This window comes from Geotrypetes seraphini, chromosome 12, assembly GCF_902459505.1.
Source record: "Geotrypetes seraphini chromosome 12, aGeoSer1.1, whole genome shotgun sequence".
NCBI classification, from domain to species: Eukaryota; Metazoa; Chordata; class Amphibia; order Gymnophiona; family Dermophiidae; genus Geotrypetes; species Geotrypetes seraphini.
The window spans coordinates 11,272,673-11,289,869 of NC_047095.1; the positions used below are offsets into that span (position 1 = coordinate 11,272,673).

General features: G+C 39.9%; 1 protein-coding gene across 2 annotated transcripts in view; it reads right to left on the reverse strand.

The window, feature by feature from the left end:
- Positions 1–284: 284 nt before the first annotated feature.
- Positions 285–17,197, reverse strand: part of RNPC3 (RNA binding region (RNP1, RRM) containing 3) — a 100,249-nt gene continuing 83,336 nt past the window's right edge. The window contains exon 15 of one of the 2 annotated variants that reach the window (XM_033916508.1): positions 285–467. The gene's annotated coding sequence lies outside the window, so the exon portion shown is untranslated. Of the gene's footprint in view, positions 468–6,131; positions 8,427–17,197 lie in introns of those variants that run through there. The other variant, XM_033916509.1, reaches the window with a different exon arrangement.

The window sequence follows — 17,197 nt, forward strand, 5'->3', positions numbered from 1 at the left end:
GGCTTCAGGACAGTTACCACCGCGGCAGCTGGGGGGGGGGGAGTGATAATCTGCAAAATATCCTTTTTTGCTTAGGATTAATTTGGTAACTTCTATTCTGATCTATAGTAAAGGTACCAAATTACTAATTTATTTCAGATTTAGCAAATCCCAGTTTCTGCAGACCTAGTTACGATGAACAAAAGATATGTGCACCCCCTTCCTTGCTTTTCTTTTCTCTATATATCCATAGAAAATTGGAACCTTGATATAAAGTGCCATACCAATGAAAGAACACAACACCATTATAATAAAAAATAATTTATTAGAAACATAAAAAGTGGAATGAACATATGCTTGTCAAAACTCAAAGGTCTTGAAGCTTAAAATATACAGTGAAATATTTTTAAATATACTATTACTTTGTTAGTCTTGATGATCCAACAGCTTCTTTCCACAGCTTTGTAGACATGGACCTCAAAACAAGCCTAGAACATTAGAAAAAAAACAACCAATTAAAAAGAGAAACTGCTAGGAAGTAAGTGTGCTCCTTCTGATATGAAGTGAAAAGTTGACAGAAAAAAAACCCCTAAAGCACCTTATTGTGTCTGTTTATATATGATATGATATCTTAGGTTTACAGTCCTATTCAATGTCCCTGGAAGTGTTCTGCTTTCCATCTGTTAAAATTTGCCACTGTTGGCTTGGCTTTATAGGTGTATGCTTGCTCTATCATATGCAAGATATCTCATTCACACTAACGGATGATTTTGTAACGGTTTTAAAACCTATTTAGAAACATATAAACATGACATCTGTTAAAATTTGCCACTGTTGGCTTGGCTTTATAGGTGTATGCTTGCTCTATCATATGCAAGATATCTCATTCACACTAACGGATGATTTTGTAACGGTTTTAAAACCTATTTAGAAACATATAAACATGATGGAAGATAAAGGCCAAATGGCCCATGCAGTCTGCCTATTGGCAGCATCCACTATTTCCTTCTCTCCCTAAGAGATCCACGTGCCTATCCCATACTTTCTTGAATTCAGATCTAGTCTTACATAGTAACATAGTAGATGACGGCAGAATAAAGACCCGAATGGTCCATTCAGTCTGCCCAACCTGATTCAATTTAAATTTTTTTTTTTTTTCTTCTTCTTAGCTATTTCTGGGCAAGAATCCAAAGCTTTACCCAGTACTATGCTGGGGTTCCAACTGCCGAAATCTCTGTTAAGACTTACTCCAGCCCATCTACACCCTCCCAGTCATTTAAGCCCTCCCCTGCCCATCCTCCACCAAACGGCCATACACAGACACAGACCGTGCAAGTCTGCCCAGTAACTGGCCTAGTCTCCACCACCTCTACTGGGAGACTATTCCACATATTTACCACCCTTTCTACAAAAAAGTATTTTATTAGATTACTCCTGAGCCTCTTAACTCCATCCTATGCCCTCTCATTCCAGACCTTCCTTTCAAATGAGAGACTTGCCTCATGCACATTTATGCCATGTAGGTATTTAAACATCTCTATCACATTTCTTCTCTCCTGCCTTTCCTCCGAAGTATACCTATTCAGATCTTTAAGTCTGCCCCTATATGCCTTATGATGAAGACTACCAACCATTTTAGTAGCCTTCCTCTGGACAGACTCCTGGTCATTTGTGTAAATCACCAAAGGAAAACATAGCATACACTGACATATCTACCTATTCTGCAGCCCCAGCACTTGTCCCCTGCTTGACAGCAGCTGCCCCATTTTTTTACACTAATACTGCACTATTCATACTGCTGTCTCCTCCAATTTGCATAAAGCAATTTAGCTGTTTTATGGATCTATGGCAAAAAGGGGAAAGTGACAATTGTGCCATTGGGTGAATGCTGGGAATCTCTTTCATCCCGATATACATCCCACTGAAGAACTGCCCCTATAGTACAGTACAAGTATGTTCTGACACTCCTCAAAAGATTACTTTCTAGAGATCAGCAATTTCTTTCTCATAGAGTGCCCATATTTCACTTCTAATTATATATGTTCAGCTTTGTTTGGTAAAGTATTTTTCAATCTCTATCAAGCAACATTTTCACTAAGTAACAACTGCATTACATCAATCAACAATGCTACAAATACAGTTTCATGATTTTCAAGTCCTTTTTGTTGCTGAAATCTCAAATTTATATTAAGCAAAAAACAACAACCCTGTTTTCCAAAAGCTTGTCATATTAGTCCCTTGCAACAAAATTACAGAAAAATACATAACAGTATATATTATATAGTATATAACCATACCAAAAGAAATTATTATAGAATGTCCCCCATCTCCTGAAATTTATTACACAGACTATCTAAGTTCATCAGGAAATGGTGACATTAAGGGGAGTAAATCAGGAATGAAGTCACAGAATTAGGAATTATAACAAAAATATTTTATTAATGTGTGAATAGATCAAATAATGTGCCAGGTAGCTTTGTTATTCTAAAGGGCTGCCAGCTCCAAGGAAATAACAGGGATAAGAACTAGGGCCCAGATTCTCTAAACTATGCCAGGAAAACGCTTGAGTACCTGATTATAAACCACTTAGATAACCTTGATAGGCGGTATATAAATACCTAATAAAATAATATAAATAAAACATACCTGTAAAAGATTATGATGGGTAATTTTATCACAGAGTGCTTCCATTTTTAGTTGACTTTTACAAGTATAATTGAAATATTTTTTATAATAGCTGTCTTAAATTATTTTAAATTGGCTACTTTATGCATGGATGTTTGTACATTACTCTGATCCCAGTGATATAAGTAGGAATTTACTTACATCACTGTATTATATACAGTGATTTAATAGCAGTGGCAAGCATTACCATGCAGAAGAAAGTGGTCTGACTCACAGGGATTCTTTTAACCCAGCTCAATCAAGATTAGGGATGCTGTGTTGGTAGTATATTTGGGGGGGCTGCTTCCTAGAGAGCTGCACGGGAACAGGGACGACAGGAATCCCGCGGGGACGCCCCCTAGGGTCATGAGGATCCTGTGGGGATGCCTCCGAGGGTCGCAGGGTTCCTGCAGGGCTGGATGTATTCAGCCGCGAGGCTCGTCTCCCTACCTGCCCTGCCGCACACAGCCGAACGGAAGCCTTCCTGATGTCAGCGCTGACGTCGGAGGGAGGGCTTAAGCAAAGCCCTCCCTCCCTCCGACATCAGCGTTGACATCGTGAAGACTTCCATTCGGCTGTGTGCGGTAGGGCAGGCAGGGAAAAGGCATTGGTACAAGGCAGGGGGGCGGTCCGCCCCGGCTACAGCACAGCCAGCCAGCTCCCCCGAACGACCGACAACAGGCCCGGTCCGTCAAACCTCCCTGCCCTGTAGCCGCAAATTTAAATTACTTTCTTACAGCAGCTTCAATACTCCAGCTGCTATAAGAAGGTAATTTAGATTCGCGGCTACAAGGCAGGGAGGTTTGTTGGACCGGACCTGTTCTGTTGTCAGTAGGGCGGGTAAGCACCACAAAGGTAAGGGGCAGGGAGGGAGAATGGGAGGAAAGGTGGAGTGGAGAGGAAAAGGCACTTAAGGTAAAACTGAGGGGGGGAGAAGGACGCTGAAAGCACTGGGGAAGACAAAGGGGTGGAGAAGAACACTGACAGGACATGGGGAAGATAGGGGGGGAGAAGGATGCTGAAAGGACATGGGGAAGACGGGGGGGGGAGAAGGACGCTGAAAGGACATGGGGAAGACGGGGGGGGAGAAGGACGCTGAAAGGACATGGGGAAGACAGGGGGGGGAGAAGGACGCTGAAAGGACATGGGGAAGACAGGGGGGGGAGAAGGACGCTGAAAGTACATGGGGAAGACAGAGGGGGGAGAAGGATGCTGAAAGGAAATGGGGAAGAGAGAGTGGGGAGAAGACGCTGGCAGGGAAGAAGACAGAGATGCCAGACTATGGGGGGAGCGGAGGGAAGAAGATGGGTGCCAGACCAATTTGGAAGGGGGGGAGAAAGGGAGGCACAGTAACAGAGGAAATGGAAGACGCAGAGAGAAGAGAGACAGTGGATGGAAGGAATTGAATGAGAACATGAGGAAAGCAGAAACCAGGCAACAAAGGTAGGAAAAAAAATTCTATTTCTTTCTTTTTTTTTGCTTTAGGATAAAGTAGTATATTAGTCGTGTTGATAAAAATTTATAAACATTAGAGGCTCTGGTAGAAACCCGTTTACAAAGTATGTATTCTTCCCAATTAATATTTCCAAATTAATAAAGTCTTTTTGCTTATTTGTAAATGGGTTTCTACCAGAGCCTTTAATTCAGTAGCATAATTAAATGAAATAACTATTTCTGTAGTTTATAGGGACGGGTGGGGACGGAGGGGATTCCTCACGGGGACGGGTGGGACTTTGGCGGGGACGGGTGGGATTTCTGTCCCCGCGCAACTCTCTACTGTTTCCTTGCCATTATACAATGGAAACAGTCAGTGGGGCACCCTGATACATGAACACTACCAAATGACTACTGCTGTAATGATAGAGATAGGTAAATTAGGAGACATGAACTAGGTCAACATTCCTCTAGAGCAGGGACCTCTAAGTCCCTCCTTGAGGGCGGCAATCCAGTCGGGTTTTTAGGATTTCCCCCAATGAATATGCATGAGATCTATGTGCATGCACTGCTTTCAATGCATATTCATTGGAGAAATCCTGAAAACCTGACTGGATTGCGGCCCTCAATGAGGGACTTTGAGATCCCTGCTCTAGAGTTACAAATGAAGATTCATGGTGCCAAATCCAAATGCAGTTCCAAAATGAGCAGGAAGCTCAAAGAATGAGGTGCTGCAAACTGCAAGCTTGTCTCCCCTCCCCCCAAACAAAACAAAAATAAATAAATATCCCAGAGTGTTGATAGAACTGAGAAATGAACTTGTAGAGCTATTAGTAATTTTTCTCTAAAATCCAGCATAGTACCAGAAGACTGGAGGGTGGCCAATGTGACACTACTTTTTAAAAAGGGTTCTAGAGGTGATCCGGGAAATTATAGACCAGTGAGTTTGATGTCAGTGCTGGGCAAAATGGTAGAGACCATTATAAAGAGCAAAATGGCAGAACACATGCATAAGCATGGATTAATGAGAGAAAGCCAACATGGATTTAGTCAAGGGAAATCTTGCCTCACCAATCTACTACATTTCTTTGAATGGGAGAATGAACATGTGGATAAAGGTAAGCCGATTGATATTGTGCATTTGGATTTTCAAAAGGTATTTGACAAAGTACCTCATGAAAAACTGCTGAGGAAATTAGAAAGTCATGGATAGGAGGTAATGTCCTATGGATTAAGAATTGGTTGAAAGACAGAAAACAGAGTAGGTTTAAATGGTTAATATTCTCAATGCAAAAGGATAAATAGTGGAGGTTCCCCAGGGGTCTGTGCTGGGACTGCTACTTTTTAACATATCTATCAACCTAGAGATGGGAATAACTTTCATTTATTTAGATTTATATCCCATCCTCCCCAAAGAGCTTAGAATGGGTTACAGTTTACATTTATAGTGTTACAATAATAACATAAGAATAGCCAATCCAAGTTACAAATACCTGGCAAAAACCCAAATAGTAGCAGCATTCCATGCCACCAATCCAGGGCAAGCATTGGTTTCTCCCATGTCTGTCTCAACAGCAGACTATGGACTTTTCCTCCAATAACTTGTCAAAACCTTTTTTAAAACAAGCTACATTAACTGCTCTTACTACATCCTCTGGCAACGCATTCCAGAGCTTAACTATTCTGAGTGAAAAAACATTTCCTCCTATTGGCTTTAAAAATATTGTCCCCTAGTCTTTGTAAATCCTGATGCAGTAAAAAACTGATCCACTTGGATGAGAGGTCTATAAAATAATGTTTAGAGTGGAAAGGGTAGAAGCAAATTGCTTGTTCATTCTTTCCAAAAATACTAGGACTAGGAGGCATGCAATGAAGCTACTAAGCAGTAGATGTAAAACAAACTAGACAAAATATTTCTTCACACAACATGTAATTAAATTCTGGAATTCGTTGTTGGAGAATGTGGTGCAATCAGTTAGCTTAGCGGGGCTTAAAAAAGGTCTGGATATTAAGATGGCTTGGGGAAATTCACTGCTTATTCCTAGGATAGGCAGCATAAAATCTGTTTACTACTTGGGATCTGGGTGGCCATTGGTAGAAACAGGATACTGGGCTTGATGGACCTTCGGTCTGCCCCAGTATGGCAATTTTTATGTTCTTATAAGAAATAGATCTGAAAATATCAGATCATAGCCAATATGACATGGCTAAAAACTAAATTTCATTCCTGTTATGGTATGCACTGATCAAATTTACTTGGAAACTTTTAATGTGGGGTAAGGTCAAAGCACCTATACTTCCATGGCTTGTGTGCTGGTATCTTAATATATGTATATCCATTTCTACAATGGTATAAATGAACTATTGCTCTGTAAAAAGCCATTCAAATAGGAGGCAAGAGGAAACAAAGAAAGCAATCACATTTTTCTTAATAATGGATAAAAGTGACCTATTAGGTAAGGATGGTGCTTTCTATAGGCAATACCGCTTTTACTTAAAACACTCTTAGATACTGTGCTCATCATTCGACATCAGGTCACCTAAATTTAAGCACCTTTTGTGCATTAGATAGAATAATGCCATCCACGTGATTGAGTGTACATTTACATGCACAAACAGCAGTATGTGCTAACACCCTAATTCTATATATACCTATCAAAACTGCACATGTAAATTTGGGTGCAGATCCAATTTGCATGCACAATTGCCAAATGTGCGATTAGCACTAATTGGGCTTTAATAATCAATTACTGGTGAAAATTGGCCTCAATTTAAATTTGCACATGCATCTTTAGGCGCGAGGTGCGCAAGCAAATTTTAAGTGCAGATCTGAAAAAGACAGCACGGACACTGCGGGGAGCATGGGTGAATCAGGGGCATTTGTTGAATTTGCACACACAAGTTACAGAATGAGGGAGATCCATGCCAAATTTAGGCACAAAAATTTATACCAAATTTCAGCTGGTGTAAATCCTCGCGTCGTTAAGTGCTGTTCTAGAAACAGTGCCCAACCTCGAGTGCTGTTTATACAATAGTGCTTAATGCTCATTTAAAAAAAAAAATAGCATTTGGTTTTAAGTGCATAAATGGCAGTAATCACTATTCTATAATCATGCATTAAATATGATACAATTCTTAGAGGAACATTTACAAGTGAGGGGCAAAGCTGGGGCTGACATTTACGCACATAAAACTTACACAATACTTTGAAGTAACTTTAGTGTGTTGGTGCAGCTTTATGCTATTTTCTATATGGACACATACCTGCATAAGTGTTCTTATAGAACAGGCTCATTACACGCAGTAAAATGATGCCTAAATGAAGGAGTCTGTTATAGAATTGCCTTGTATTTCCTCTCTGCATCATTACCATCCATGACAGACTTCCCTGTTAATTCCTATAGGGCTGATTCTATAAATGGTGCATAGGTTAAGCGCCGCTAGGAGCCCTAATTGCAGATGCCTAGCGACGCCTAATAAAAATATGTACGCAACTCAGTTGGTTAAATGGCAAGGTAATTGACCACACCATTAAAAACAATTCTTTTTACAATTAAGGTGGCATGTGGATATCTGCATGGTACCTAGCAATGCCTAAGCCAAGGTGGCCTCTGCTGCCTATTTGAAAAGTAAGCGTTGTTAGGGGCAGAGAATAGGCATAGTTGACAGGTATCTCTAGACGTTGGGTGCCTTTAAATTAGGCCAGGAACTGGGTCACCTACCACAAGAACACCTAGTGGTTGATTGGCAACCATGTGGAGCAGTGCCACAAGTTAGGTGCCATCTATAAAATCAGCCCCTATTTGTATAAATCTTATGAGCGTGTTAGAAAGTACACAGTGTTTTGCTTTATCCCAGCAAATCTTCCACTAGAACCAAGGCACTTGAAGCTGAAGTTAATTTGTTGTATAGCCCTATCCTCGAACAGTTCTGAGGAATACTACTGTTTAGAAGAGATCTACCTCACTCGTGAAATATTTTGTTTACTATCTCTTTGTCTAGGGATCATTCATATGATTACAGGACTTATTCAAATCTCTCCACCACATTGTTGTCCTCTCCTGCCAGGAACGTGGGCATGAGAATTACCTAACGTGAAGGGGTCCCATTCCACTAGAAAATGATTATTTTAAGTAGGAAGAAATAACTGCTTTTCTCTTTATACTAAATAAGATGTAAACTTTGAAAACCGCTACTCCAAAATCAAACCTACCTGAAAATTGGGGAACTGTTAAATTTTATTTTGAAATTTTATTACCCTTACCAAAAAGCATTTTGTTAAAAGGATACAGTTAGAAAGGATACATTTTTCATGCCATATAGGAGTGCAGTACTATACAGGAAACTTTCTAAAGAAGAACAAAATGTTTGTTTTATTTTGCCAGATTTCATTATTAGATAGTAAACTTCAAAAAAATAAAGTCTACTTTATATTAAATGGATGTCTAAATTACCAAGGAACCCTAGCTTCCACATCAGGAACCTGAGAAGACTTCTTCCAGTGTATCATATAAAATGGTGAGAATGATACTCGAGTTTCCCATTTATTCTTCCAAGAAGATAGATACAAGAAATAACAGCTGTAACTGAATAAATGTAAGGTGAAGGGTTTTTTCATATAATTTATTCAGTCGGGATATGTTTTTCATCTTTTATTCTAGCTCTACATATAATCATGGTACATGGGGAAAAGAACCTAAATGAAGTACTAATTGGAAGCATTAATGGATTTTGGATTTAATTACTTGCCTTTATAAACCCAAGACATATTAAAAGTGTGATAGGTACTTCCTTGAACCACTTGGCTCTAAAGGCCTCATTTACAAATGTGCATGAACTCATTAACATGTTTTAATTTGTATTAACTGCATATTTATTTATTTAAAAAAATTCTAACCTGCTTAACCCTAAGAGGTTTACAAATTACAAACATAAACATAGTTTGCCATGTAAAAATAAAACAAACACAGCATAACTTATCTAAAATTCATCTCAATCAGTACTATAATCAAATCAGCTAAAAGCTTCCACAACAAAGTTGCTTTCAATACCTTCTTAAATTTCTGCATATTAGGGAGCAACCTTAATAGTCCAGTCAGATTATTCCATAATGAAACACCTGTCACCAAATCATGCCCCTCAATGACAAATGGAGCTTACGTTATTTAACACATTAGTAAAAGAGACTATACATTTCTAACTGAGGCAATGGAAGGCAAAATGATTTGCCCAAGATCACAAGAAGTGCCAGTATAAGAAAGGCGGAATGAATCCTCAATTCCCTGATTTTAACTCACAGATCTAATTAATAAAACACTTCCTCCCCTCCCCCCTGCATATTAGTTAAAGCAGTGACTTGAACTCAGTCATAACATTTTTAACATGAAGAAATCAGTTTATTAGTTTTTTCACATTTGGGTGACTGTTTTACTCCTTAAATATTTGATTTACGTCTTTAAAAAAACAAGCACTCACTGTAGCATCCTAAATCTAAATAATGCCAAGTCACTTACCATTCCTCTAGGACAGTAGGATATTAATATTGATGTCATATAATAAAGCCCATGCTGAAAAAAAAAATGTAATCCCCCCTCCCCCAAGCCGGTGGAATATTCTGACAGTGCACACTTTTACTCTAGAGCAATGGTCTCAAACTCAAACCCTTTGCAGGGCCACATTTTGGATTTGTAGGTACTTGGAGGGCCTCAGAAAAAATAGTTAATGTCTTATTAAAGAAATCACAATTTTGCATGAGGTAAAACTCTTTATAGTTTATAAATCTTTCCTTTTGGCTAAGTCTTAATAATAATATTGTAATTTATAGCTAAAGAGACATATGATCTAGAAACTGTTTTATTTTACTTTTGTGATTATGATAAACATACTGAGGGCCTCAAAATAGTACCTGGCGGGCCGCGGGTTTGAGACCACTGGTGTAGATCCTCCAGTACTGGCATCGTAGTCCAAACCACTTCAGTCCTGAATGCAGCTATTATTAAGAGAAGTCCTTAATCCCACTATCTTATAACTCCTCGAGTCCTGATTCTACCAGACCCGCCCAAAGGTATAAACTATCCTTCCCCTCTCTACAAGGTATTCGCTATGCAGGCAAACTGGGAAAATCCCTTCTCTTCAGAATCACAGGTCTTTGGAACAACCTTACTACCCTGCTGCGGAACCTGGGCTCCCTCCAATTATTCCGCAAGCAATTGAAAACCTGGCTTTTCACTAAAATGTAATTCTATCCCCCCTTACTCTTCTCTTCTATATATAAGTTCATGTAAACCTTTTTTTTCCTTCTCTTCCTATATTTTAAGTTCTTGGAAACCGTGTCGAGCTCCACATCTGTGGAGATGATGCGGTATATAAACTTAAGGTTTAGTTTAGTTTAGAAGTCAACTTCTGAGGAACAATATCCCATTCTCAGAAAAACATGTTACAGTAAACAATTTTGTTTTCTGTGAGGACAAGCAAAATATATGCTCACTGCACACAAATTCCTACCTACAGCTCACCTTTGCTTTTCCGTTATCCCTTTTTGTGTCATAGTACCAATTATCAACAACAAACTTTTTTTTGTTAAAAGGCCATTTTGCCTTATTAAAAGAAATCCTTCAGGACAATTTGGCCAAATCTACTGTCACATTGAGAATTTCCTATCAACTAATATGGATTTTGTCACATATTCATATCATACTACAAACTTGCAGCTGTTTTCCCACATAGGCCGACTTCAGATAGGTCTATGATGAGTTTTGGCATGTCCTTTCATGGTCAAGCCCACCTCAGCATAAATAAGAGAGATACAATCTGGTATCCAATTAAAACAATAGCTCTTAATTTAGTCCTTGGGACACATCCAGGCAGACAGGCTTTCAGGATATCTACTATGATTACATATAAGACAGATATGCATCCAGTGAAGGTAATGCTTATAGAGCTACCTCATGCATACTTATTGTAGATAAAACTGAGAACTCATCCGGCTGAGTGCATCCCAAGGACTGGGTTGTTAGTCCCCTTATTCTCTAACTCCTATTACTCTGTCTTATCTATCTATATGCTCACCCTATGCTATCTACTAAGATGTTTTATTGGGTATTGCTAAGCTGCATACAATGCCATAATATATATTGTTTGAATCTTTTTTTTCTATTGATATTGTTTATTGCCTATGATTCTGATTGATCCTGTACATAAACCTTGGATAATTTTTTTCAAAGAGGCAGAAAATACAGTACAGCTTAATAATTAAAACAGAATAAAATAAGGAACGTGTGTTTTATCATGGGAGGCCCAGATCAAGATGTGATATGGGTGGGCAAAAAACTGCTGATTGGTTGATAAAGGGGGAAATTTGACACCATCTTAAACAGGAAAAAAAAGCCTATCCTTTTGTTAAAAAAAAACAAACTGTGTGTTGGGTGTACTACCAAAAAAGTTTTCATCAGCTGATCAGATTCATGCTGAGGTACCAACACAAAATGACTGGGGGTGAGGGCTTTACTTCCAACAAAATTCAAGGCCATTTTAGGCCCATCGAGTTCCAGAAGGGTAAGGAGGAAGCACATCAGTCCCTCCTTATCCCACCGACATCGGGCCTGTGCTGCCACAGCCCACAACCAGGAGGGCCTCCACAGAACTCGTAGTTTTTCAAGCTTTGGCTGAGAGTGGATTATCTATACTATTTGACACATTCATCAAGATCCGTCATTTGGGGAAGAAGATATCCAACTCAGAGTAAGACTCCAGTCTGACAGCCTCTGTGCTGCCTCAGAGGAGGGAGGTTTTCATAAAGGAGAGAATCACCCTGGTGAAGTAGGAGGCAACCCTATAGCCAGGACCTGCACATCAGGGGATGCAACGTCCTCTTGCACCAAGGATGCGTCTCCAGGGGTTTCTGCCCAAGAGGGAAGGGTTAGAACAGCTGTTATAGTGAGAGATTCGATCATTAGGCATGTAGATAGCTGGGTAGCTGGTGGACATGAGGATCGCTTGGTTACTTACCTGCCTGGTGCAAAGGTGGGTGACCTCATGAGTCACTTAGATAAGATTTTAGGCAGTGTGAGGTGGAATCTGCTGTCTTGGTACATGTGGTTCGGTAGGGAGGTTCTGGAAGCCAAATTTAGGCTCTTAGGTATGAAGTTAAAATCCAGAACCCCCAGTGTGGCATTTTCAAAAGTGTTTCAAGTTTATTAGGTTTTTATATACCGCCTATCAAGATTATCTAAGGTTTTACAATCAAGTACTCAAGCATGCTCCCTGTTCCATGTGCAGAACCCAAGAGGCAAGCAGAGCTCTAAAGTCTCAATGCTTGGTTGAGATGATGGTGCAGGGATGAGGGATTTTAGATTTGTTAGGAACTGGGCAACCTTCTGGGAAAGGGGGAGCTTGTTCCAAAAGGCTGGACTCCACCTTAACCTGGATAGAACCAGGCTGCTGGCGCTAACATTTAAAAAGGAGATAGAGCAACTTTTAAACTGAGATGCGGGGAAAAGCCGACAATCGCTCAGGAGTGGATGTTTCGGTGAAGGATACTATTGAAACAAGATATTTAGGGAGTTCCAGTAGAGAGGTTTCAAAAATGGTGAAAGAATGCTAGAAATGTTGAAGAGGAAGTCAAGAGTAAAAGACTCAAATTTTCCTGTCTTCTCAGCAGCCTGTAGTTACAAGGAAAAAACACAATTTGAAGTATCTGTATACAAATGCTAGAAGCCAAAAAAAATGAAACAGGAGAGTTTGAGTATATAGCACTGAATGATGAGGTAGATATAATAGACATCTCAGAGACCTGGTATAAGGAGGACAATCAATAGGATACTGTGTTACCTGAGCACAAATTGTATTGCAAGGCTAGAGTAGATTAAATTGGAGGGAGGGGTTGTGCTATATATTAAAGAGAGAATTAAATCAAATCATATAAACATCAAACATGACATAGATAGCAGTGTGGAATCAATATGGATAGAAATTCCATGTGCGAAGGGAAGAAATATAAAGATAGAGCTATACTACCGTCCCCCAGGACAAAATGACAGACAGATGAAAAAATGTTTACAGAGATTAGGAAAGCTGGCGAATTGGGCAACAGTATAATAATGGGTGATTTCAATTACTCTCACTATCTAGGTAGCACACTTATGTCACATATACAAGTAAAGAAATGTTCTAGCACCAGTTTGGAGAGGCTCATTCACAATAACACTGTGTAGGTTGAAGCGTTACTGTGAATGAGCTTCCCCAAACTGGTGCTAGCACATTTCTTTACTTGTATATGTGATTTCAATTGGCCCAACATTGACTGGTTAAATGTTACATCAGGGAGTGCTAGGGAGGTAAAATTCCTAGATGTCAAATGACTGGTTCTTGGAGCAACTAATCTAGGAACTGACAAGAGGGGGAGCTATTTTAGATTTGGTCCTTAATGGAATGCAAGGCATAGTACAGGAGTGTTGGGTCCACTGGGAAAAATTGATCATAATATGATCAAATTTGAACTGTTACCTAGAGCAGTGATTCCCAACCCTGTCCTGGAGGAACACCAGGCCAATCGGGTTTTCAGGCTAGCCCTAATGAATATGCATGAGAGAGATTTGCATATGATGGAAGTGATAGGCATGCAAATTTGCTTCATGCATATTCATTAGGGCTAGCCTGAAAACCCAATTGGCCTGGTGTTCCTCCAGGACAGGGTTGGGAACCACTGACCTAGAGTGACGTTAAAAAAAAAAATCTACTGTAGAGGCATTTAATTTTTGAAAGGGCAACTATGATAAAATGAGGAAAATGGTTAAAAAGAAGCTAAAAAAGGACCAGTTGCAAAGGTTAGGGCAGTAAACCAGGGGTGGATGTTATTAAAAGTAACATTGTGGAAGCTCAAACCAAATGTATTCCACGTATCAACAAAGGTGGAAAGAGGAAACGAGAGTTGGCATGGCTAAAAGATGAAGTGAAAGAGGCTATTAGAGAGAAAAAAAATCCTTTAAAGAAAGGAAAAAGGATCAGAATGAAGACACAAGCATTGGCAAGTTAGATGCAAATCATTGATAAAGAAAGCTAAGAAACAATATGAAGGGAAACTTACCAAAGAGGCAAAAAGTCAACAATTTTTTTTAGGTACATCAGAAGCAGAAAACCTGTGAGGAAATCCATGGGACGGTTGGATGATCAAGGAGCAAAAGGGGCGCTCAGGGAGGATAAGGCCATAGCAACATTCCATGCTACAGATCCAGGGCAAGCAGTGGCTTCCTCCATGTCTGTCTCAATAACAGACTATGAACTTTTCCTTCAGGAAATTGTCCAAAACTTTCTTAAAACCAGCTACGGTATCCGCTCTTACCACAACCTCTGGCAATGTGTTGCAGAGATTAACTATTCTCCGAGAGAAAAAATATTTCCTGCTATTGGTTTTAAAAGTATTTCCCTGTAATTTCATAGAGTGTCCCCTATTCGTTGTAATTTTTGACGGAGTGAAAAGTTGATCCACTTGTACCCGTTCTACTCCACTCAGGATTTTGTAGACTTCAATCATATCTCCCTTCAGCCGTCTTTTCCAAGCAAAAGAGCCCCAACCTTTTTAATCTTTCCTCATACAAGAGGAGTTCCATCCCCTTTATCATTTTGGTCCCTCTTCTTTGAACCTTTTCTAGTGCTGCTATATCATTCTTGAGATAAGGAGACCAGAATTGAATGCAATACTCCAGATGAGGTCACACCATGGAGCGATACAGAGGCATTATAACATTCTTAGTCTTGTTAACCATCCTTTTAAAAATAATTCCTAGCATCTTGTTTGCCTTTTTGGCCGCTGCTACACATTGGGCGGAAGGTTTCATCGTATTGTCAACAATGATACTCAGATCTTTATCTTGGGTCCAAGGTGGACCCTAGCATCGGGTAACTGTAATTTGGTTTGTTCTTCCCAATATGCATTTGTCAACATCAAATTTTATCTGCCACTTGGATGCCCAGTCTTCCAATTTCCTAAGGTCTGCAATTTCCTAAGGTCTGCAATTTTTCACAATCAGCATGAGTTTTAATAACTTTGAACAGTTTAGTGTCATCTGCAAGATTAGATCACCTCACTTGCCATTCCAATTTCAGATCATTTATAAATAAGTTAAATAGCACTGGTCGCAGTTCAGATCTCTGCGGCACTCCACTGTTTATTCTCCTCCATTGAGAAAAATGATAACCAATTCCTAACCCAAAACTGAACTTTGCCACCTATCCCACTGACTCTTTAATTTTCTCAGGAGCCTCTCATGAGGAACTCTGTGAAAAGTTTTCTGAAAATCAAGACACACTACATCAACCGGCTCATCTTTATCCACGTTTATTCACATTTTCAAAGAAGTCAAGCAAATTGGTGAGGCAATATCTCCCTTGTATGAACCTATGCTGACTCTGTCCTGTTAAATCATGTTTGTCTACATGTTCCACAATTTTATTTTTTATAATTGTTTCCACCATTTTGCCCGGCACCGAAGTCAGGCTTTCCAGTCTGCAATTTCCCGGATCTCCCCTGGAACCCTTTTTAAAATCACCATAACATTGACCACCCTCCAATCTTCTGGTACTACAGACAACTTTACCAACAGATTACAGATCACCTAGAGCAGGTCAGCAATTTCATGTCTGAGTTCTTTTAGTAACCTGGGACGTATACCATCCAGTCCAGGTGATTTATCACTTTTTAACTTGTCGATTTGGCTTGGTACATCTTCCAGATTCACTGAGATTTCTTTCAGTTCCTCTGCATCATCAACCTTGAAAACCACTTGCTCTGGCAATGAGTTTTACAGCTTAACTACACACTGAGGGGCTTATAATCAAAATGGAAATACGTCTAAAAATCGGCCTAAATCAGCACTTAGACGATCAGTGAGACAAGATGTCCAAGTGCTGATAATCGAACCAGGTTTTAGACGTATCTAAAAATGACTTAGGCCTTCACAGTGCTGCAATATGCTCATAGATAAAAGGGGCGTTTTAAGAGGAGTGTTGAAGGCGGGATTTGGGCGGGACGTGAGCCTTCCTAGAGTCGTATTGCATATATAACCGAAAGTTTTACAACACTGCCTAGACGGAACTTGGACGTTGTGACTTAGGCCATCTAAAACCAGGTCTAAATCACAAGAAGGTATCCAAAGTGACCAGATAACCACTGTAGGAACAAAGTACAGACCCCTACACACTCCCCCAATAATCATTGACACCCCCCCCACTGCCATAAAAATCGTAACAACAACTTTACATATCTGCCTCCAGAACATCAGCACCTGGCAGCCTGGCATAGGAAAGCCTAGTAGAGCGGAATAGAGGTGGCTTAAGTGGTCTGGGGGGTGGGCTAGTGAACCATAGAGAGGAGGACCAGGCCCATAAGCTACTTTAACCACTGCATACATGGTTAAACATGTGCACCCCCCAAACCTTTATGTACTGCCATATAAGTGGCACCTGCAGCCTTAAGGGCTATTGGGGTGGTAGACAGGTAGGTGTTTTGGGAGGCTCATCATGACCTATAAGGTTGTTGTGGTGAGATGTGTATGTGGTACCCTTTTTATGAAGTTCACAACAGTGCCCTGTAAGGCACCCCACTACTCTGGTGCAATGTCTCCAGTCCATCACTTTGCTGACCCCGCCCACGTCCAAAAGGTATTTTTCTAGGCTTTTTTACTTGGACAAATTTTTGGACGAAAATGAGGTATAAAGATAGATGACTTAGCGGTCTGAACGGTCAGACAGCTGGATGTACAGTTAAGACGATTTTCGGAAAAAAATTATGTTGGATGTATTTTTTGAAAATGTACCTTTTCCCATGTCCGACTTTGGGCAACTAGCGACTTAAGCCCAAAACGGACTTAGACGTATCTTTTGATTATGCCCCTCCGAATGAATAAAAAAAAAAATAGGAGAAAATATTTTATGTATTACTATGCAGCACTTCATGTATGTTCCTCAGTCTTTGCACTTTTTTTGCTAGAGTAAACAATCACTGTTCCACCCCATTCAGGATTTTATAGACTATCATAACTCCCCTCAGCCATCTCTTTTCTAAAGTGAAGAGCCCTTATTTAGCCTTTCCTCATATGAGAATCATTTTTGTCACCCTTCCTCT